Genomic DNA, 23,653 nt, shown 5'->3' on the forward strand with positions numbered 1-23,653 from the left:
CGATTGATGATAATACAATTTTTGGTTTTTCAGAAATGTGACTAAATGAATCAAACGGCGATAAAGTATGGGCTCTAGAAGTTGAGAAATTTGTTTCAATTAGATTTTTACAGATCATTCGAAGCCACCAAGAAAACAAAAGGAGGCGGTGTCATGCTTTTAGCTTGATTTTTCGCAAAACGATGCAAGCTCCTAAAAAAATTGGTTTGGTCCAAAAATTCATTGCCCAAGACTTGCTCCAAATTGTTTGCGGTCCAATCCATGCATAAACAAATTCAAAATGTTGAGGATCATCGCTTGATTAGATTGTTAAAGAAGTCGTTAATTTTGGAAACCGAACCAATCGAAACGTAAGTGTCAAACATCTTAACAATTCTGAATTTTTTGCTTTAAATTCAGATTCATGCTTTAAATTATCTTGAAAAGATTCAAAAGTCATCATTTGAATAGTTGCCTAGTGAGTGATCAATCAACCGCTCCTTGATTCACACTATACCATAGCCTCAATCATTAAATTGTTGAAAACCTGGCTGAAAAACAAAACAAATAAAAGGGTTCACAAAAAAATGTCTACGAAACTGCTGCTTATCTCTTTTGACTTTTCTTCATGAAAATTTTCTAAGTTCAAAAAAATAAATCGCAATTGTTGAAGATTTGCTTTAACTAAAAAACTCATTTTCGAGTTTTGTTGACAACAAATTTTTTAAAATATCTTATGGAACACTTAAATCTTAGATCTCGAGTTACTACTAAAATTTGACTTCGTTGTAACTTCACGGCCAATCTACATTCAGAGCCAAAATTATATAACGAAACACTCCCGAAAATTTGCCTTGTTGTAACTTCTTCGCCAATTCAAAGACAGACTCAGAAGACTATCGAAGTTCAAACAAAGGAGCGGGATCAGACAGTGGCAAAAACAACCCAGATGTAACAAACTTCAAACCAATGAAAGCCCAAAACCGTGAGACATTTACTCCGTTTCCTGTACCAGAAGAATGTAAACACCTAATCGTAAGGTCAAGTAGAACCTATCGGAAAAAGACTGAAACCCTCCCTAGTGACACTATAGTACATCCATACGGGGCTAGCATCACTGAAGAGAAAAAGAACACTCTTTATCGGTGTTCTGAACAAAATTTAAAATGGGTTAATCTCCAGGGTGGGACCATCTTCGTTCTTAAAAAAAACCTACCCCCGATGAATCCCTTGACAATTTTTGGGCACCAATAAACCAGATATGCAAAATAAACCAGATATGCTCGTTGTTTGTGAAACATCACCAATTTTAGGTAACCATGATTTTAATGTGAACATTGATGAGCTTAATAACGCAATTAACGAACATTTTGGATCAAATCATTTTTTGAGGTGCTCCATTTAAACTCGTTGACGAAAGATCTAAAAGAAATTAGTTTCTTTTATTAGGACGAAATCCACTTCAATGATAATCACGGCGCCCTATTTTACCTAAACGTCTGCGTCTGCGTACTTCTGTTTGTAGAAACTATGAAAAAATTTCCATGTGTAAAAGTATCTAATGATCATTCTCATCGTTCATCCCCGTCCCAACCTGTCTATAAAACGCTATTTCAGTTTTCTTAGCCGTAACCAGTTTACCAGTGCTTGTTTCTGATAGCGAAGGGCTAGTGATCTAGGATGTTTCAAATAGGAGAAACAAATCAACTAGTTTTGTCTGGGTTTCCAATTTTTTTTTCAAAAGATTTTTTTCAGTGCCTCTCCAGTCCACTTTTTTAACCAAAATGGTGCCTCTCTATCGCACTTTTTTAAACAATTTAGTGCATCACCTGCTCACTACGTTATATTTAAACATATTCAAAAATAAATTTTTTTCCCTATATTTTTTTACATTAATCATTACTATTCCTATTATAGCTTTTGTTTTTTAGTATCCGAATTCCAAAACAAAATCTAACCTTCTAAAAAATTAAAACTATTTGAATTAGGTGACTTCCATCCCAATCCAGGTCCACAGATGAATTTTAGTCTCATCTCAAAAAAAATGAAAACTACAAAATCATTATAAAAGTTTTTCATCTTAATTGCAGAAGTGTAGCCAGCAGACCTGAAATAACTTCCTCCACTATGACTCGGCCATCGTGGTATACTGGGTCCTTATTCTCAAACCCGGCCTTCTCAAGCACGCTGTTTACATCACGCACATCACACTTCGGTGGCAAGGACCCCCTCATCTTTCTTGCTGCGTCCGTCCAGGAATTTATCTTAATCTCGCTAGAGTGAAAATAAGCAGCCGCGGAGTACCCGACAAAGAAGGGATCTCAGCCATGCATGAACACTCTTTGTTGTCGCTCCAAGACCTTTCTGGCCTGCACTGACGGCACCAGCAACACCAAGGTCATCCGCCTTACAATAGGAAAATCCGGAGAGGGGCTGACAGCACGTCCCGCTCAAGATTCACACCCAGTGATTTCCTTATCAAGTCGAAGGCCTCTGTCCAAGCCGGTATTATCAAGATCTCTCCAGCTTGCTTCTCAAGAGGCTTTATTTTCCAGAACTTTGGGTAAACTTCACTCAGACCCTGTCGTTTTACGTCCATCCTGCATTGCAGTTGGCCACTGAAGTTCAACACTGTCAATTCAGGATTCTTGATCTTTCCAAACAACACCCTTTCGCTCACTTGAGCTCTCGAAATTTCTAATTTGCATCAATTCAATACCATCCCATCTAGAATGCTGATCAAGCTCACTTGTATCACTGAATGTCGATACGCGGTAGTTAAGGGATCTGGAAAGTATCTGGATCACTACTCCTAGAGGATCACATCGCATTGCCAGGCATAAATCAATCAGGGGAGGCATACTCCATTTACTTCCAGAAGTTGTTCTTTAGTTTTTGGGTCCATTTCTTTTCCCGTCACTTGTCTGTTCTGCATCAGAAGATATTTTACAAGGAGTATTTTCAATCTCGTGGCACACTTGTAGGAGTAGGTCTCAAGACTTGGGTGATTTTAGCCATGGCCATCGGTTCCACATACTTCATCAGACGATGAAATACGATGCGTCAGGAGGCTCAGAGTCAAGCATCCGTCGATCATCAGGGTTTCCACACCCCTAGTGAACATGAAGCCTGGGCCCATTTTGAACAAGCTTCTAAGGTATACCAGGTAAAATGCCAGCAATAAGGTGATCGAGAAGCTCAAGAGATCCTGAATGTTGTTTCAAAGATGGTCTTCCCGCAGATAAAAACCTACCCATAAAATTTTTCACTCAGCAAGATCTTAAGAATCTCAAAATCTTATACGATTTTCTCGTTCTCAAGTCTCTTGCGACGTGATCTTTCCAGAAATTGTTGATGGTCGTGGCATTCGTAAGGGAGACGAACGTTCCCAACGGCAACCCCTTCTTTTCTGCTTGCTTCAGCTGGTTCTGTATAAATTTCCACACTTGCTTTATCAAGGGAGGTGTTGTCCGCTTTACCTTGTCACCCGCACTTTATAGTATCGGCGTCAGATATGGCCATCTTCCTCTCTCTTGAGCTAGGCGATACACCGCCGACTCCAGCTGCTTTGCCGCGTACATCACCTTTCTCTGGCCATGTACAGGCCCCTCCAAGCTGCTCGTGGAGCCCACAATCGTGAGCTCCATGTTCCAGAACTACAAGCTCGTCGTCAATTGGTTGACCACAAGATGGTCGTCCTTGATCTCTGGTTTGAACTTCAGTTGCCTCGTAAGATTTGAGATATCCAAGCACAACAATTCATCAAGAACTATAAAGACAACTGTAGGCTCATAAAAACTTCTCAAGGCATGAGATATATCCCACCAAGTTGACGTCACTTCCGACCTCAAGTCCTTCGGTTCTAATTCTCGACTGGAAGCAGCCATCAGCATACACAGTCCGCGGCCTTCCTCTATTAGGACTAGCACCGCGTAGACGAATTCAAGGTCACGTGGCATGCTCTTTTATACCACTTTTGTCTTCGATCCCAGCTTGAACGCCACCAAATTGTGCATCTCGTTCTTCGCGGAGAACAACGTTTGTACTACCTCATACATTTTCTTCGGCGCGGGTTTCCCGCTCCTCAGAAGCTCTAGAAGTCCCGCTGCGTACAGTTGTTCATTCGTCCCCACGAGCAGTAGCAACTCCGGCTCACATGGGGTGTCCGACTTGATTGCTATTACCAGAGTCATCATCTGGTTCAGTTCACCCCGGGAAAATGTATACAAGAGTTTCTGGCCAGAACATGTTCTCCAACGTTCACGCGAAGTCCAAACCCGCGACAATTTTTTTCGAGCGGCTCCAGGATCCGAACGATCATAGCAGCCAGTGCCATAGCCAACTTGGACGCTTCAGATTTCTTTCAGTATCTTGCATCTTTAGACAATTCTGAGCCCGCGTACGCAGTATCAGGAGGCCCCATAGCCTTGGGATCTAGTAATTTCTCTACCGCTTCCACCTGCGCTGGTATTGCCACCCTTATTGTAGCCAGGCCTGTGCGGTATTCTGGTGACTCCGCGATCGCACCTGGACACCCAGCTCCTTTAATGGTCGTTAGTTGATTGGGCCGAAATCGACCTCCTCGGGACACCTGTCAGGTCCGCCGTTCCATGGTCCTCCCTCGAGAAAAATGGGCCTCGTGCGCCTTAAGCTAGTCCACGCTATAATGACTGTTAAGGTCTTCATGGGACAAGCTCCTGAGCCCTAGAATTTCCATCAATTCTTGCCAGCAAGCCAACTTGTTCAGGTTCAAGTCCTTTCCCTTTCTAGGTATCTGGCCTCACTCGTACCCTCCAGTGCTTCTCCTCAGGACTTGTTCTCCTTGCTCCTCCCCAACACTACGACAGAAGACACCACCGAGCTCTGCGGTGTCGATGAGTCCCTCGTGTCTTTTTCCAGTGATTTCAAGCCCGGCTGCCTGCTGCTGCTACTTGCTGAACTGTTTCTAGAATCAACTCTCCCTCACAACCTGACTTTCACCGGTCTGACTGGCAAGAAAGGAGGTCTTGGAGGTAGGCCAGAAGTAAAACGTCCAGTTTCCAGCAAATCTGACTCTAGATTGTTGATATGCCTCTGAAAAACCACGCCTTTGGGTCGATCAAATGGATGCCATCGTAGGAACATCCGGACGTTAGAGAGTCCTGCATCATGTGGGCATCATCTAACAGTCTCAATGGCAGAATACTGCCCATTTGGATCTCGAGTATTATCTCATTGATGTGACGCACCCTCTCGTTAATGTTCAATCCATTGTCATCTAGCATCATAATAAATGGCATCGTGCAAATCATCATTATCCTAAGATCCAAGTAGATCCTCACCTCCTGCAACTATCAGCTCACCTGTTCTGGCAACTGCGTCATTTTTCCCGATTCGCCTTTAGAAACATCAGACTTACCCGTCATCGGGTGACGGTATGTGTCTTCCTAACCTCTAGCATCTCCAGTGAAACCAAAATTTGAGGCATTGCCGCACCCGAGAAACTCAAGACACCTACTTGCCAGTGAGCCTTGACTCTTGTGAGAACTCTAACTAACCAGTCTCCTATTATCAAGTGGACCGCGACCTCATGTATTCTTGGTTTTGTCAGGTAATCACCCAGGCGGCTTCGTTGAAGGCTGCCCTCCTTTCCCGCTAGGCGCTCGTCCAGTACTCCTTGTGATGTCGATGGTATCTCCCATTGACATACTTCTTATACTTCGAAATGATTGCACCCCTCACTGGTTGCTTCCTCCAGGTTACGGTTCCCTTTCCGTTGCGGGGATTTCGGGGGTTCTTGACTATAGTCTATCATGTACCTCCTTGAGACAGGAAGTTCCCGCGCTACTCTGGGTACCTCCAGTCGAACTGGGTGTCAGTCCAGGTAATGCCACATCCACTGCCAGCGGCTTGCTTTGAGGATGGCGTGGGTTCTGGAGGGGTCCACTTCTCCAGGTCTTCGCTCATATGCTCCTGAGCCACTCAATTGTGATTAAAGCAATCAGTCGCCTGGGTGTCTCTTCCACTTCCATCTTCGACTCCGGCCTCGGTCGAGTCATCAGAGGCTCAGTCGGCATTTTCACCTTTCGCTCCTTGTTTTTTTTTTCATTTTATTTGTACAACCTCTTTATCTGCACGATTTCTGAATTATCCGGACCCGCGCGGCAGCTCCTTCTCTAGGACGGCTTGTTCCCTATCCAGAGTGGCTTGGTCCCGTTCCCTTTGGTTCACTCCCAATTACCTCTTTTATCTGGTGGTATCTGGACATGCTTCTTCCGTTTGTTGTTATCGAAAAATCTACGTGGGCTTACTTTTCATCGGAACCCCCATTCTCGTGGTTGGCCTGGTAGAGCACCATACTCCGTGATGTTACTCAAGCCGGATTTTTTTGCCAAGTTGAATCCTCTCAAGCCCCATTATTGGGAGCAATCTGATTTGCTCTTGGTTCGAGATTCCATCAGAAGTGTAGCCCACCATCAGCACAGCTTCTATTGCGGACTCCGTGCCATCTCCTTGTGAGTCCAGCTGCAGGTGCCACGGGCATCGTTTTCCAGAAGCGATTGGCCGCGGCTGGAAATTGCAGAGTGCTCAAGGAAGTACCAAACCAGATTAGCGCTCAAGAAGTACCAATTTATATCACCACTCAAGAATTGCTAAACCAGTTTACCACTCAAGAAGATCTGCTTCAATGCCACTTGACAACCCAGCGTGAATGGCTAGATCCCCAGTGATTCTCTGGCTTGATCGTTTTAATTCAGTTTCGTTTGATGATTTATCAAATTCAATCTGAAAACAAAACTGAGTTTTAGGTTCGTCAGTTCCTACCACTGGCCTTATTCCTATTCACAAACGTCCAATACCTCTTTAAACAGTTTCGATAAAAAGATCTTTTAGTCAATCAGTCCAGTGTTCGCTCCAGTGGACGAAGCATCATACTCACGTGAAACGTTTCAAATTTTAAATTAAATTTGAAAACATGCAGCTTTTATTGCAATTTAAAGTTTTTTTTACACTGTGTACCATCCCCCATTAGCTCAAGACCCTTGTACCGACTCGAGACACAAGCCCCAACTCAAGGCTCAATCCCAACTCAAGACCCAAGCCCCAACTCGAGACTCAAGTCCCAAATCAAGACTCTTGTACCAACTCAAGGCTCAAGTCCAATTCAAGACTATCGTACCAACCCAAGAATCAGGTAATTCTCAGGTATTTTTTCTTGTATAGGTGTACTGTTATATCCGTTTCTGCGAAGACCACGTGCAAGAGAGCATACAGCTCCCAAGGATTCAATTTACCTTTGTTCAGATCATAAACTGGTTTCGAGATCTCTTACTTTTCTTTTAATTACAAAGTCTCCTAATCGCATCAAAGCCACTACCACGTAATCAGGGTCCTCCAAATTCTTCTCACTGATCTTCGTCGCCAAAAAGTACAGGTATTTGACTAGCACTAATGATACAGAGGGTGGGAAAGACGCTGGACCACCAAACCCCGGTCTCTTTCTGAACAAAAACTCCACATTCTGATATTCTCTCTTGAAACCCGCTTCTAGCCTGGTCTTGAAGCGCATTTCCGCTGTTATGCAGATTGCACTGGTTCTGTCCGACAAGATGAAATTGCTGTCTGTGATCAAGATGTTCTCCGAGTATTCGTTTGGTATTTAAAGTTTGGTCTGGAAGTTTTTTCCAATAGCGGGTTCGACTTGCTCTTCTTCCACTTCCAGTCCACTGTTTTCCCTTGTCTCTCTGAGCTTCTGTATCATTAAATTTTTGGTGTGGGTAAGTTCTACCCCGAATAACCAGACAAAATTATTTATCGACGTCACCGTCGATGCTGCCGAGTCTAGGTTACTTGAGGGTTTGTCTCGTGGTCGCTCCGTAGCTATCCAGTTAAGCAAGAGGTTTCTCTTCTTAACGTATTTAGTTGCAGATAGTTCGACTTGTTGCCTGGTTTGTCTTTCTTGTCCACCTACTGGTAGATCAGTATTCTCAAGTTTGTCTGTTGTCTCTTTTCTGCTTCGCAATGTTCAAGATCCGTCTCCAGCTCTGGCAAGCTATGACCTCTTGCCAAAATGATTCATCATGATCGATAATCTGCCACTCTTGGTCCGGGACAAAATCACCTAAGCTCACCATATCTGCCCCAATCTCATCCGTTTTCTTTTTGTCGATCCAGAAGTTGTCTCCAGATCTATTGTATATCATTCTTGATTTCTTGTGTCCGCCTTTCCTTGTTTCCATGGTTATGGGATTGTCTGGTTCCACGACTCCGCTACCTCATTCTGCTCCAGCTCATTCCAATCTTCTTTAGCAAAAGAACGTTCGTCCGAGTAGTCCTTTATCCTCTCGTTCTCAACTAGGCTTGAGATTTCGTTACCATAATTTTTCTCTCTGATACCCTTTTCGTTCACCTTGCATGCCGATCCCACTATCAAGTACTCCAGTTCTCTCATGTTTTAAGGCACACACCAATCCGCTGACGAGGGAACTCGAGTCTTCAGATTTTAATAATGAGCGGCCCTCAAGCGATATAACCTACATTACTGGTGTACTTCTGTTATCATAAATGGTCCTCTCCACTTCTTCAACAATTTCGTTGTTCCCTTTAGTGGTATGGCTTTCTGAAACACCCATACATTTTACCTCACTGTGTATGGCTTTCCTTAGAGTATCCTTTCACCTTACTTCTTGCGTTGTCTCAATTGTGCTTGAGCTGTATAATGTCTACACAGATCATTCAATTCTTGCTGTCTCTTGATTGCCTCTCTTACGTAAGCCTCAGGCGACGTTTTCTCTCCCTCGTGTTCTGAGTAGAATAACGTCAACGGCATCGCCCTCTCCCTGCCCCGTCAGCATCATGAAGGGACTGATACCCTTTGTCGAGTGTTGCGTGCTGTTTTCGCGGCCATTACTTGGGGCAAGCCTGTCACAATCCGTCCTGTACCTAGAGCAGTGTCCTGTTCTGTCTTTCTACCAATCCATTCGTCTGCGGATGATAAGTCGTCGAATGTGCTTGAGCGATATAGGATCATTTTATCAATTCTTTGGGAAGATCCCCGACAAAGGCCGCCGACGCTGTTTGACATGGTACCGCTTCCGCCAATTTCGTAAGTGGAAACTTCATTTTTCTTGTGTCTTTCACCAGCAAGCATGAAAAGCACGCGTTGATCCACTTCTTGCAAGCCTTTCTCAGCACCGGACAATCAAACTTATGAAGTATTCTTTGTTGCACTTTATATATTCCCCAATGCTCCATTTGATCATGCACATTAAGATTAATTCTGTCTGATACAACTGCAATAAAATGATGAGGTTGTATTTGTGCAGTAATTCCTCATCGTTATGATACGCTTTTCTTTCTCAGTGTGGTCTGCAAGGTTATCTCCTCAGGAAATCTCTCGATTTAAGTTTGCACCTTTTCTTTTTTCAAGATTTTTGTATCCTGGCTAACTTTCTCCATGCAAACCCACCTTGGTGTTTCTCATTATTGTGATTTCCGGGTCATCGTTCATCTCAATCGTGTCCACGAACTTGTTGTCCGCCAGCTTCTTCAACACTCCCATCAGATCATGTTTCACTCCTGCTCTCCCTTTCTCTACTTCATGTAGGTCATAATCTTTCGCCTTTAACGTCTACTGAACTAGTTTCGACTTTGGCAAAAACCATCGGAATTCGCGATTGCCTCTTAAAAATTCTGGTCTTCTGGCCCTCAGCAGGTAACTTTGGGTGATCGAGCCATTTTCTGAGAGGCAAATTTGCCATAAGTCTCGTTGTCCATAAACAAAAGTCCATCATTTATTTGAGGCCTGTCACCCTTCCTCTGCTCTTGTATCTCGTAAAACTCAGTTTTCTTGCTCAAGCTATCTGCTTTCTGATGCTTGTTTCTGTTTCTGTGCTCAATTATCAAAATATAACAATCTAGACGCACTATCTATCTCTCGTTTCAACTTTGATCCATTGAGTATGTCTTCAACCAAGTCGATGATTTGTTATCTACCCGTAACTTGATTGGCTCGCTGTCCAGATGTGCTCTGTATTTCTCTCCGGAGGGAACTATTGCAAACATCTTCCGTGCCGCTGAGAATTTTGCTTCACTACGCTTATGGTCTCTAGACAGTCTTATCATTCCACTCTTGCTCTTGATGAAGTATCCCGGATATCGCGACCGTTTTATTCTCTGCAAGGACTCTTCTGCTGCGATATTCCATGTAAACTTCTTGCCTTTGTGTCTTATGATTTGTTGCATCGGGTATACTTCGTCCGCGTATCCTTTGATGAGTTCTCTATAGTAGTTCGCGAAGACAAGAAAGCCCAATGATCAATCTTCGGTGATGTCCAAGTCAAGACTGCCTCAACTGCGTCTGCATCTGGTCTGATGACACGTTTGTCCACAAATCTCTCGAGTTATTTTAATGGGTCCTTCAAGATTTCGCATTTCGACGGCTTGTACTTCAGACCTGCCCTTTGCATACATGCAAATAATTCGTCCAGGCGCTCGATGTTATCCTCAATGGTTGGCGTTGCCAACACCACGTTGTCCACGTAACACATTAACAAGTTCCCATACTTCTTTGTTACTCTTGTTAGTGCCTGTTACATCAATCTCTGAAATGTGGCTGTCGCATTCATAGGCCGAAAGGCATATTTTTCCATTGAAACAGTCCTGTCTTGTAAGCAAATCCCATTTTCTCCCGATTTTTTTTCCTAAGCGGTACCTGCCAGAAAGCTGAACCAGATCAAGAGTAGTGAAAATTTTGCATCCCCCAATTTTGAAAGACTTTTGTCTTTTTCCGTATGTGATAGGCATCCTTCACCGTGACGGAGTTCAGATATCGAAATTCACAACAGAGTCTCAGTTGGTCTCCATCCTTTTTGGCCATCACTACTTCACACGCCCACGGTGATTTGGATGGTTCTATTATGTCATACGCTAGTAATGTTTCTGCCTCTTTTCTAGATGCATTTGATTTGTTTGGGTTAAGGCGCCTCGCCCTCTCCCTGTGCAGTACCGCCGACTCCTCTTATTCTATTTCATGTTCAACAAAAATACAACAACCGATGTCCACTCTACGTTATGTCTCGAGAAAATTTCCTGAGTCCTTTCTAACACAATCTTGATGGCTTCGAGCTGTTCGTCCGTTAATTTTCACCTTTAATGTTCAGTTTCTGTTAAAACCGGTTGCTCCATGTACAACTACTCAGGTGTGGGTCTTTTTGGAAAATTTGAACAGCTCGACAGTCCATCGTTCGTCTCTGACCAAAGGGAACTAATAACTCCTCACATAATTTTTATTACTTCAATCTACTCAAGATACAAATTTTGTCCTTGTGATTTGGACAATCAAGAACTTTATATTTTTTTTACGTTTTCAGTCATTTCATATCTAGTTTTCACCGGCAATGCATATCGTAACTTCCTCAATATCTGGGTGGTGATTGGTGGGTGTATCATGAGTATTCAACAAGACACTGACGCAGAGGCCACCCTTGGTGATCAAGAATGATCTTTCTTAAATAGAAGCACTTTGGCTATTTGGATTCGGTAGTACAAATACTATTATTACCACAAGGTTCATTGTAGTTCCTCATTCTCAAGCTTACTCATTCTCAAGCTTACTACAAGCTGCCCGAAGTAAAATGATCTGATTCATCTAGGTTCTCAACTAGCAAGAGACTAATCCACAGATTGCGTTGCGCCAAATTAAATGTGTGAATGAGTCTCTTGCTAGTGGAGAACCTAGATGAATCAGATTAGTTGCCCCAAACTAAATGAACATGGCGTTGTTAAGATCTTTCGTTACATCAAAGTTCCTGATAAAATCTCTGCCCGAAGTAAAATGATCTGATTCATCTAGGTTCTCCACTAGCAAGAGACTCATCCATAGACTGCGCTGCCCCAAATTAAATGCTATGATTGGTGTTCTGCCAAATACCTTTCGCGCCCCTTTGTTTGCTGCTGGCAGCCGGATTCCGGAGTCTATCAGGTCACGTCTGTCGAATTGCATCCAGGTCCTTGTTTCAATTAGTATCACGCTCAAGACGGCTCCCGTAACTAGTAAGCCCTTCAAGGACGTCTACCTTTAGTTTATATTCAGTACATGGGCATACACGTCCACTTCCGTGCCCAAATGCATGGTGTCCTCCTCAAGCATGGCTTATTTTCCAATTGATCTTAGCTTGAGCTCCTCTTGGCCCACGAAGATCTGAACCACTAGGTCATCACCACAAGTGATCATCGTCTTTGTATAAATGTTGGTTCCATCTATAGTTAGCATGACCTCGTTATACCTGCTAACTACTCTTATCAATTTCCCACCGCCTCTTGTCAGTAGCGCCCTGATGGTTTTCGACGGAGTTTGAGGACTAAGAGAGCCCAAATAATCCAGATACACATCTTTTTTGCAATAGTGTTCGGTCACTTGGTTCGCTCAGGTTCCTCATCACTTCGTCACCACCTACGGTGATTATCGACATTGTTGTCGACCCAATTTTTGTGATTTGGAACGGCTTCCATCTTCAATGTGTAGCAGTTGCTCCTGATTTTTAGAGTGTCGCTTACCTCAGGTTTTCAGGTTTGGTTCTTTCTCCTGACAATGTTTTGCCTCTTTGATGTTTTTCTGTTTCCTGTCTCAACCTCTGTTCAGTTTCGTTCGTAGCCAGATCTTGTATCACTTTGTTGACAGCATATGCTGCGGCTTTCTGGTAATTCTTCTCCAGCGTTCTTTGGGATCCTGTTTCCATGTTTTCCTTCTCTTCAGTTACTGCTTTTACAGATTTCATCGACAGTTCATCTATTATCAACTCCTTGTTCTGCAAGTCATTTTCTGCCTATCTTCTGCTGTTTTTATGTACAGCGCTTATTTGCGTTCGGGTGTTTCTGATTCTTCGCGGCTTTCCAAAACAGAGGGCAACATATTCTCAAGCGTACTTGCTGGCTACAGAAAAATCAACTCGCGCCAATTTTGATTATCAAGCCACTGTAGAATTTATGCTCTTCCATCTGGTTAAGGTCGTGCTCATCTGGTGCATAACCCAGAGATTTCATCCCTTATTTTTAAAAGGTGCAATCAGGTGATGATCTGTTGATCCACAACTCTCGCACGATCTGCGCTTGTCCATATCATATCGCGTCTCAGCTTGAACCACGTCGATTTTTGCTGTTGGCTCCCCCTTGAAGGTCTTGCTCCGTCAAAATGAGTACTTCTTTGGTTTCATTAAAATGAGTTCTCCAGACTTCTGCCTCATATCCCCTGGGGTTGATGCCTTATCTTTTGATAGCGTATAATAGGTCGCCAACTTTGCCTGTTTTAAGTCGTCAGTCTTCATACCGTCGATGAATTTTTAGGCAATACTGAAGTTCCTTCTGTTAGTGGACTCCTCCGGATTACTTCCTCTTCTCAAGCTCTCTCGAGATTATACAGAAATCAATCAATCGATTTGTCATCTCTTTGCCTCCTCTTTTCAAACTTCATCATCGCTTGATGTTCCTTCTTTCGAGAGGCGAAACGTTTCAACAGTTTTTCGAAAATATTGTCCGCTGTATCACTTTTTTCTTGTTTTTTTTTGCTACTACCCACTTCAGTGCTGTGCCCTCCAGATTGCTTAGAATCGCTTTGAAAGCTTGTCTTCCATCATTTAACTTATCTTGCTCTAGATTTAGCATCATTACCTCGACCCATGTGTCATTGCAACCGTCCGAATAGTCCTTGAATTTTTTAGGTTTCTTGAAGGTTTTCCTCGATTCGTTGCCTCCTCTTTCGCTTGACTCCGTGCTTTTCGTGGCAAATGCTTCAAATGTCCTGTTCATCTCTTTCCAAGTGTTTGCCCAGGACGTGGCATCTGGTGCTACACTCGTGTGAACATTTGATTCCCTCGGGACTCTTGTCGAATTTGATGCGCTTTCTTTAGTTGCTGAATTTCCTAGTTCCAATCATATGATGTTATGGATTGGAGGCATTGGAATGGATTTTTGTTTCTTACGATGTGATTCTGCAAAGTCTACGTTTGTTCTAGGTTGTTTTCCTGTTTTCTATGATACCGCTTCATCTTGATTTATAGAATTTCTCAAGAGCGCATCCAATTTGGATAGTTTGCACAGGAACTCTCTGCCTGGTCTCTGCCCATCGTATATATTCTTGTCTACAGACTCCAGAGTTTGCCATTTACGGTTTTGTACCGTTTTTTCATGTCTTCCACGTCTTTCTTGATGAATCTTTCCCATTCCTTGTCAGTCTGTTCTACTCTTTCGGCCATCTGTAATAACGTGTCCTCAGTTGCTCTCGAAATGGTGAAGTAGTTATAAAGGTTTTCATTTTTGTTATGCCTGACCTCTTTTTTAAAATCTTCCCAGTCTTCCTCGCTGCACTTGAGTTTTTTGTCTATCTGCTCCAATTTTTGCATCAGGTCCGCAATTTCTACAGGCGGTGTCTTCGAGTCTGTTGTATTTCCCGCTGTATGATTCTCTGTTCTCCCAGTGGATCCGGTGATTTGTTCTCATCCTTCGTCGGTCTTCGTTGTTATGGCGGAAACCGTCCCAAACGTCTTGCTTTTGCCGGACCCAGTTATCACCTCTTCTTTATCATTTGGTGTCATCCCCACCATGACCGCAAATCTCTCCGTGTAGGATGTCCTCTTCAATTGGAAACCGTCTGTTATTGTTTCTAGGGTCAGTGATCTCGTTAGCATCATCTATTGATGAGAACTCAACTATTTTTGCTTCTTGCTCAGCGATGTTTGGCATTGGTGTTGATTTCGTCGCTTTCTTCTCAACGTAATCTATGTTTGCTCAGATTTCTCAAAATCAACTTCTGCGAATGGGCAATCTTTCGTTTTTCATGTGTTTCATCTGCTGCATCTTTTGTCTCGTGTTGTTCTTTGTTACTCCTCGTTTTCACCATGCTCACTAGATCATTTCTACCCTTTAATCTCGATATTGTTACCACTGGTGTCTGTCTTGACTGTCCTAATGAACGGTTTTGACTCTGCATTTCTCTGGTAACGAAACTCTGGTTTTTTTCTTGTTCTCTTGTTTTCTCAATTTTTTTTCTATTCACAATTTCAGTTTGTGTGCACTTTTATTTATACATGTACTTTAAAAAAAGTTCCAGTTATCTAAACTTTCAAAAACAGCTTTGGTCTTTATATCTTTTTTTCAACAGTCTGGATTAAAAGTTAATGATCCCGGTGCTTTTTCTTATTGTTGTCTTTCCAAGAATCCTGCGTAGAACAACTGATTTAGCTTCCCAGGTCCCCCAAAAACCAGGGTTTGGGCAGCTCTTTGAGCTTCACAAGACTTCATAGCTTTAGTGTTGGGGAGCTAGTCTAGCTTCCCAAGACTCAAGTGTTGGGCAGTTGATTTAGCTTCCCAAGAATCAAGTGTTGGGCAGTTCATTTAGCTTCCCAAGTCTCAAGTGTTGGGCAGTTCATTTAGCTTCCCAAGACTTGATTCGTATAGTGTTGGGCTGTTATTTGAGCTTCCTAAGACTTCATACCTAGGGTTGAGGAGTTAGTCTAGCTTCCCAAGACTCAAGTGTTGGGCAGTTGATTTAGCTTCCCAAGAATCAAGTGTTGGGCAGTTCATTTAGCTTCCCAAGTCTCAAGTGTTGGGCAGTTCATTTAGCTTCCCAAGACTTGATTCGTATAGTGTTGGGCTGTTATTTGAGCTTCCTAAGACTTCATACCTAGGGTTGAGGAGTTAGTCTAGCTTCCCAAGACTCAAGTGTTGGGCCAATGACTTAGCTTCCCAAGAATCAAGTGTTGGGCCGTTCATTTAGATTCGCAGGATTCAAGTGTTGGGCAGTTGTTTTAGCTTCTCAGGACTCAACTGTTGGACAGTTGTTTTAGTTTCCCAGGATTCAAGTGTTGGACAGTTGTTTAGGATCGCAGGACTCCAGCAAACCAAGGTTTGGCGGTTGTCTTAGCTTCCCAGAACTGGAGTGTTGGGCAGTTATGTTAGTTTCCCAGGAACCAAGTATTGGGCAGTTGTTTCAGCAAACAATTGTTGGGCAGTTGGTTCAGCTTCCAAGGACTCAAGTGTTAGGCCGTTGTTTTAGCTTCCCAGGACTCAAGTGTTGGGCAGTTGACTTAGCTTCTCAGGACTCAGTAAACCAGTGTTCGTCAATTGTTCTAGCTTACCAAGACTCATGAAATGAGCAGTTGACTTAGCTTCCAAGAACTCAAGTAATGGGCAATTGTTTTAACTTCCCAAGACCCAGCAAACTAATGTTGCGCATTTGATTCAGCTTCGCAGGAATCAACAAAATCTAGTGTTGGGCAGTTGGTTTAGCTTCCCAGGACTGTCTCAGCAACTCGTGTAGAATGCCCCAACCCCAATGTTGTTAAAACCGATCCCCCGCCCAATCAAACCAGACCATAAGAAATGGGGCTTCAAGATGGTGTCGAAGCTTAAAGTCTACTACCAAAATATCCCCACTCTAGAAAAAAGAACGTCCCCATGGCTAGATCTCTAATTAGCTAAAACACCCGAACGCCGTTAAAAACAGTGCTGAAAACTCAATTATACCATTAGCTTTGATTAGACAGTGGACCATTGATCCATTTCAGTTAAATCAACCTATAAAAATGCCTTACCTCAACATGACTGTATAAAATACACACAAGGAAAAAATTTCAAAACTCACATATTAAATAGTGTCAAACTTATTAAATAATTTCAGAGAATAAGTTGATTTCCTAGGAAATCAACAAATTCCTGCTTCATTGCTATCTCAACTGAAAATCATTAAAAAACAGCTCAAATTGGAGAAAATTGTGGAGAAGGTGAGTGACCAAAACAAAAATATACCAATACTTGTTGACAAGCTAGATCATCTGAAATATAAAACTGATATCTTATCAACTAGTCACAATTCTATGAAAAATGAAATGGAGAACATCTCAACAAACCTCACGGCATACAGAACAGTTGTTAAAAAAACAACGATCAGCAACAAAATGCACCTGTTAAACCTACCATATTGCCTATCGTGCAATCTCCCGAAACTTAGTCTTCCTGAACCAAGTGAAGCAAACTCTATTGGCAGACTACGAAAAGAAGATGAAGAAGTGCGAAAGATTTTCAATCATCTAGGCAAAAGGGAATAGGAAATCAAAGACATTAAGAGACTCAGATTGTATGACAAGGACAGAAAGCACCCAAGAACACTCTTGGTTAAAGTTGCCAGTGCTTTTACAGTGGACAGTGGAGAAGCTCTCGGAAATGCTCGTAACCTGAAATCTTTTTTGTCGCCTGTTTTCTTGTCTCGTGAACTGGACCCAAAGGAGCAGCTGATTGAACAACAAGTTCTTCTCAAGCGACGAGAAATTATCTTAAAAGAAGGTATAGACCCAGAAGAACTGAAAGTCAGAGATCTTAAACTACTACGCAACGGTGTAGTTGTTCTATTGAAATCTTGACTATCATCATCTCGCAATTCAAAAGAAGCAAACTCAAATGATGTTTTGAGCGTGTTACTCTTCAATATGCGAAGTCTCGTTTCAACGAGTAGAAGACAATGCTTCGCAAATGCCGTACTGTTATCAAACCCTGATAAAATAAGTCTATGCGACACATGGCTCACCAACGATCATCTAAATGCGGACTTATTCTTAACTGATTGTTGCGTTTATCGACGGGAAAAAACTACCCAGTCATTTTTATCAAAACATGGAGGAGCTCTAATCGCGATTCGCTCATCGGTACCCCATACTTTCCTTGACCCAAATAAACTTATGACCTGCAGTATGGATTCTTTCTCTGATGTGATCTTCTGCAGGATATCATCCAGCTGGAAGTCTTTTATCCTCGTTTGTTTTTACAACCCTCCGCTGGTCAAATGGCAACCAGTGCTCAATATCATCAATCTGGTCAGAAAAGATTCAGAGTATGTTCTTCTTCTAGGAGATACGAATATGCCTTCGACTGATTAGAACGTTTGGCATTCCAATAGTGTATACGACATAGAACTACTTCACGAGTTCTCATCAACGAATCTGCCGCAGTTAGTGAGCTTCATTGCGACCGCCAATCATTGCCTTGACATTGCACTGACATCAAACTGTATGCTCTCTAATGTATGGTCAATGTATGCTCTCTTATTACTCAAGTGATGGACGAACACTCTCAGACCACAAACCTCTTAAACCCGAGGCTTAGTTTCGGAAGAGCTGATTATTTGTCTATCAACAAAGCCATAACTAATTCGCTTTTTGATGGAAACTGCTGGTCAGCTGGTCAAACCCCAGTGTCATGACTACCGAATGGTATTATGGTTAAATGATATACTTCATGCCCACATTCCCCACAAGACCAAACAGCGCGCTTCTTTACCACCTTGGATTTCCTCGACTACCTCTTAAGAGTTAAAAAGCTTTCACACGCTCAAAAACAAATATAAGTCGATAAGCAGCGAGATTCTTCTAGAGAAAATTAACAGCCTGAGACACAAAATCAACGCGGAGTCGCTCGAAGAACAAGCCGTATACGAAGCTAGTTTATCTGAAGGACAATCCTCAGCGTTTCATGAGCCTCAGAAAAGGCAATTCTATCCCACCGAACATCTGGGAGCAACGCAAAGCTTCGACGCAAATGGATAAAGCGTGTTTGTTCAATGAGTACTTCCAGTTGAGCACATCTCACTGATACCGACTGAAATCCCCACTGTTAAACTAAGCGAATATGACATCACCTCCGCAAGTGTCATGAAAGTCATTCATGACCTCAATATTTCAAAATCGCGTGGACCTGATCAGTTGCCTCCTGCTATATTCAAAGAAGTGCCAGCGCTTGGCAAATCTTTGAGTATCATATTCAACGAACTCAAACAGACGTGTATTTTTCCTCACTGTTGGAAGATTGGTAAAGTTACCGCATTTTTCAAGAAAGGAGATCCTCAAGTTGCTTGTAACTATAGGCCAATCACTCACCTCAATATTTGCTCCAAAATATTTGAAAAATGTATCTTCAATGCTTTGTACCCATTCCTAGCACTTCTCATTCATTATGGTCAATATGGTTTTCAGCGAAAGAAATCAACAGTGCTTTAGCTTATCGCATATCTTGAAGACATATACAAAGGAATTCATCATAAGGAAACTGTCGTTGAAGCCGTGTACCTTGATTTTGCAAATTGATTTCGACAAAAAAAACCACAGTATTTTACTCGACAATTTACGAAAGATTGGAGTAGGCGGAAAACTCCTCAAAATATTGAGAAGTTATCTTTCAATTTGAAGACAGTTTGTAAATCTAGACGGAACTGAGTCTAATCGTCTATTCATTTTATCTGGTGTTCCTCAGGGTTTCATCATGGGTCCGCTGCTGTTCTTTCTTTATGTCTTAGATTTGCCTGATGGAGTTCTAGGTGTCGCGTATATGTTCGCCGACGATACCAAACTGTTGTCTATTCGTAGCATAAATGAGTCTACTTTGCTGCAGCATGACCTCAACCGCCTGGGAAATTGGGCGATCAGCAATCAAATGGAGTTCAATTACGACAAGAGTCATCTTATCTCATTCTTAGCAGGCGAAAACATTACTACCCCTTTTTACCTCAATGGGTCCAGCTTGAAAGACACCACGTGTGAGAAAGATCTCGGCGTTCATGTATCTTCAAGCCTCAAATAGAACGACCACTTCAAATTGAGTGTACAGAACGCCTTTACAATTTTGTTTCTTATCAAGTGCAACTGTTCATATCATTTAGCGTCTGAAAACAATTTGAATCTATATAAATTTATGGTTGTTCCAGTAGTTACATAGGGAAGCGTCGCGTGTATTGCGAGCAAAAGCAGCAAAAAGCTCATTGAAGGTGTACAACGTGATGCAACAGATGGATTGTTGGCTATCATAGTAGTTCATCATATTCCGAAAGACTCACTAAGTTGAAGCTTCTTCCATTTTCCTTTTAAAAGCAAATAAACGATCTACTTTTGTTATCTAAAGTCATCAATGAACATAATGCTGATTATGCTGTGCGGTGAGGTGACTCGATCAAATTGTTCCCGCCGTCAATCTACAGTTCGAAAGGGTGGAGCAGAACGTTATTCGACATTCCGAGACTTCGTCTACTGCAGGAAAACGGGCACTCCTGATATTTTTGAAGATCTGCAGAAGACAGAGATAAAAGTCATAAAGACAACCGGTAATCTTATCTCTAGAAGCAAGAGACAGAATCCTGCGGTCCTCAGAGAGTACCTTCAACTGCACCAGTCAAGTGGATTGGAACTGTAGTCACTACGGGTTGTGGTGTCCCATCGAGACCACCTGCCAGGCATTTTCTCAAAGATACGGGCCCAGACCAAGTAACCATCGCAGGGCAAAGGCGCGGAGAGCCAAGGTGTTGGCAGGAGACCTTTAGTCGGAGCCGAACGACCGATAAGTGGTAAGATATTGTTGAGGCTGTTTTTCTTTGCTGAGTGCCACATGGGTTTAAGTGCTCGTGGATTGCAAAGAAGAGATGAGGGCAATTTTGCTGACACCACCACTCCTTAGACTGGCCCTGAAAAGAAAACTCACTTGAAAACTTGTGTTAGATTATTTAACACATTTTAATAAATTGAATAGCAGTTTCCTGAGAATTAAATTTCTGAAAAAATGTCTCGATAACGACAATATACCATATTTTTTACGGTTTCGCGTGACTGATAACGGTCTTTCTTCAGATCAAGGGGTATAGATGAGAAGTGGTGGCCTTCGGTAATATTCTATCTGAACCTGCAAGCAAGGTATAGTGTCAATAACCTGATAAGCCGACACAAGAAAAAACTTTCGGAAAGACAGGATAGACCAATAAAAAACTCGAATGAATGGTCAGTTAGAATTTTAGATGAAGTGGTGTTGCCGATTTGGGTGCGACAGGTCTTAAGTTTTGGACCAAAACATTCGGTACAAGACAAATTCCTGTGAAGTCTACTTCCTTGCGGACATTGACAGATTTTGTCTGATTTAAAGTTAAATAGGTTTCCAGAAGAAAAATTATGTGAGATTGAAGCAGCTGCAAAGAGATATGCTAAGAATGTGAAACAGACCCCCTCTGACAAAAAAGCCAGAAAAAATTTGAAGGACAACGGTCTTCTGGCAGTGCCGTTTGATAAGGGCGTGGGCTTTTGTGTAATGATAAAGGAGACATATGAGAAGAAACTGAAAGATTTATTACAGGCAGAACAATTTAGTGAGAGGAAGAAGCTGACAGACAGCGTGATCATGAAAACTGAAAAAGGCATAAACAAGGAATTACTCGCCATGAAAAAGAAGAACGAGATTAGCGAAGCGCTGTATACTAGGTTGAGATCAATGGGGGCACAGCCGATTAGGCTGTATGATTAGCAAAAGCACATAAACAATACACACCATTTCGTCCCGTCCTTTCTTTACCTGGTAGCTCATATGACAGCCTAAATAAAACAGTGGCCAAGTACTTTGATGAAATTGAGGAGCAAACATAGAAGCGAACACTCAAATGGCCAGGGAGATCTTGGAGAAAACTGAACTGGACTCTGATGAGAGTATAATCCCCCTTGATGTAAAGAGTTTGTAACCTAATGTGCCGCTAAAGGAAGCGGTTGAACTAACCCGTGCAAGTCAACCCTCGGGAAACATCTAGCATGACTATGAAAAACTACTGAATTTGGCAGTGGGTAAGGTACACTTTAAATGCAACGGTTTGTCGTATGTACAAAAAGACGGTTTAGCAATGGGCGCCTCCCTTGCAGTAATACTGGCCAATTTGTGGCTCAAAGAATACGAACCTGCATTAAAGAAATAAGTACCAAAATTGACTGTGCTAAATGAGGTTAACAAGGAGGTCTGCCCTGGATGTCAGAAAAAGGTGACATATCGGACTAAAGGGGTACGATGCGAAGCTTGTTTGAATTGGTACCACTTAGGGTGTGGTAACATATTGGAATCTGAATACGCAGACATCGCTGAAACAGAATGGTATTGCATTGCTTGCAAAAAACAACAGGGAGCAGATCGGGCTGCGAATAGTGTTTAAGTTTTTCTAAGGTATGTGTACGACATAGTTAAGACTGTCAAGGGCGATCCTGGGTTAGTTCTCGAGGCTGCAAATAATTTGCATCCAAACTTGCAGAACTTGATAGTAACGGTAGTTTGGCCTTTTTGGATTTAAATGTCAACGTGGGATCAGGAAAAAAGGTCACAAGTGGGTGGTATTAAAAACCCACTGATACCGGCACCATTCTAAGTTTCACAGGTTGCGCACCTTTGCAGTACAAAAGAAACATTTTTGAAGGGACGGTTCAAAGGGTTTTCAGAAGTTACATCAACATAGGAAAATTTTGATCAAGCATTGGAAAGAATGGATTGGAAATCAATATCAGAAAAATTGGTCAGACAGGTCAGTGTTGGAAACTCTTAACAAGATAATTGAGAGAAAAAAAAATTTAGAGGTGAAGGCATCACAACCGAGAAATGATAAGTAATTAAAAGACTCACCCCCATATTTACAATGCAATATTGAGGCAATCCATCAGGGGACTTCCTAGTAGGGCAACACTTGTTAGAGAGTAATAAGGAGATAGGCGGTACTGCTGAGCTGAAGTCAGAGATTATAGACCAAACAGCCAACACTCATAAGCTACTCAAACTAGAACCTAGCATATTTGGAGGGAGAGGCCGAGGATCAAATTACGCGATGAATTCAGGAGCCGGAAATTAACACTAAAACTTTAATCTATGTATAAAATGGCTAAAAGTTAAAAAACTGACATGTCAGAATCAAAACTAATCCCAAAACGAATTTTATCCTTAAAAGAACAAAACACTAAAAAAACTAAAAAGAAATATCAGAAATTTAAAAGGAAAAGTTATTAATGATTACGTACTTTATTATGTAATTACAGTTGTTTAAATTTGATTGGTCAAAAAGTTTTATAGAGTTTTTAGACATATTTCTCATTTTTCAGATCTTTGATCGTTTTGTAAATATTAAAAGAAATTTTAATCCTGATGATGCACAAAATGTGCGAAAAGGTTTGAATTAACATTTTAAACTTCTTATAAGACGGCTCTACTCAAATTGATTTTTTTTGGACAAATTTCGGACAGCAACTTGACTCCAGACCGATCCTTGTCCAATTTCCCGCTATTATAACTCTAGTCGGCTGCTTTTAATTATTTCTTATTTCAGCTGCTGCGATGAACCGAGCATGACGTTTTTTTCGGTTTTTTCAAAAAATAACCTTCCGTTTAAAATGAAGATAGAACTTCAGAGCATTATCGACAAGCACATTTAGTATCTCAGTGATTTCGACATGTAATTTTTTTCTACAAAAAAATAATTTCTTCAAAAAGCTAAAGTTTTGACCGATTATATTGCTCAAAAACATCGATATTGCCTACAGTTACGTATTAATTATGTAATTTCAAGTGCTTTTTTGCTACAAGTAGTTGTCTTTCTTGGCATTAATTTCTCGAATTTTATTCGAGACAGCTGTTTGAAACGCATTACATACCTTATGATGCTAGTTATAGCGAAAAAAAGTCATATTCTAATGTAGAAAAAGTATTTAAATTAAAATTTTTAACACGAAACTTTTTTAAACACGCGCGGGCTTGAACACGCGCGATGAGTTTAGGAGCAGGGAGTTAACACTGTAAATTTTAGTTCGAAAATATTTTTGGTTTTTTCTTTAAAACGTACATGTCTAAATTGAAATTATGACTCACAAACTTC

At 41.8% G+C, this 23,653-nt stretch overlaps 1 protein-coding gene across 1 annotated transcript in view; it reads left to right on the plus strand.

Annotated features, from left to right (window-relative positions):
* Positions 1 to 16,618: 16,618 nt before the first annotated feature.
* Positions 16,619 to 23,653, plus strand: part of LOC134852861 (ras-related protein Rap1-like) — a 35,983-nt gene continuing 28,948 nt past the window's right edge. Inside the window, exon 1 of the mRNA XM_063868696.1 lies at positions 16,619 to 16,625. The gene's annotated coding sequence lies outside the window, so the exon portion shown is untranslated. The remainder of the gene's footprint in view (positions 16,626 to 23,653) is intronic.

Source organism: Symsagittifera roscoffensis, chromosome 8 (genome assembly GCF_963678635.1).
Source record: "Symsagittifera roscoffensis chromosome 8, txSymRosc1.1, whole genome shotgun sequence".
Lineage (NCBI taxonomy): Eukaryota > Metazoa > Xenacoelomorpha > Acoela > Convolutidae > Symsagittifera > Symsagittifera roscoffensis.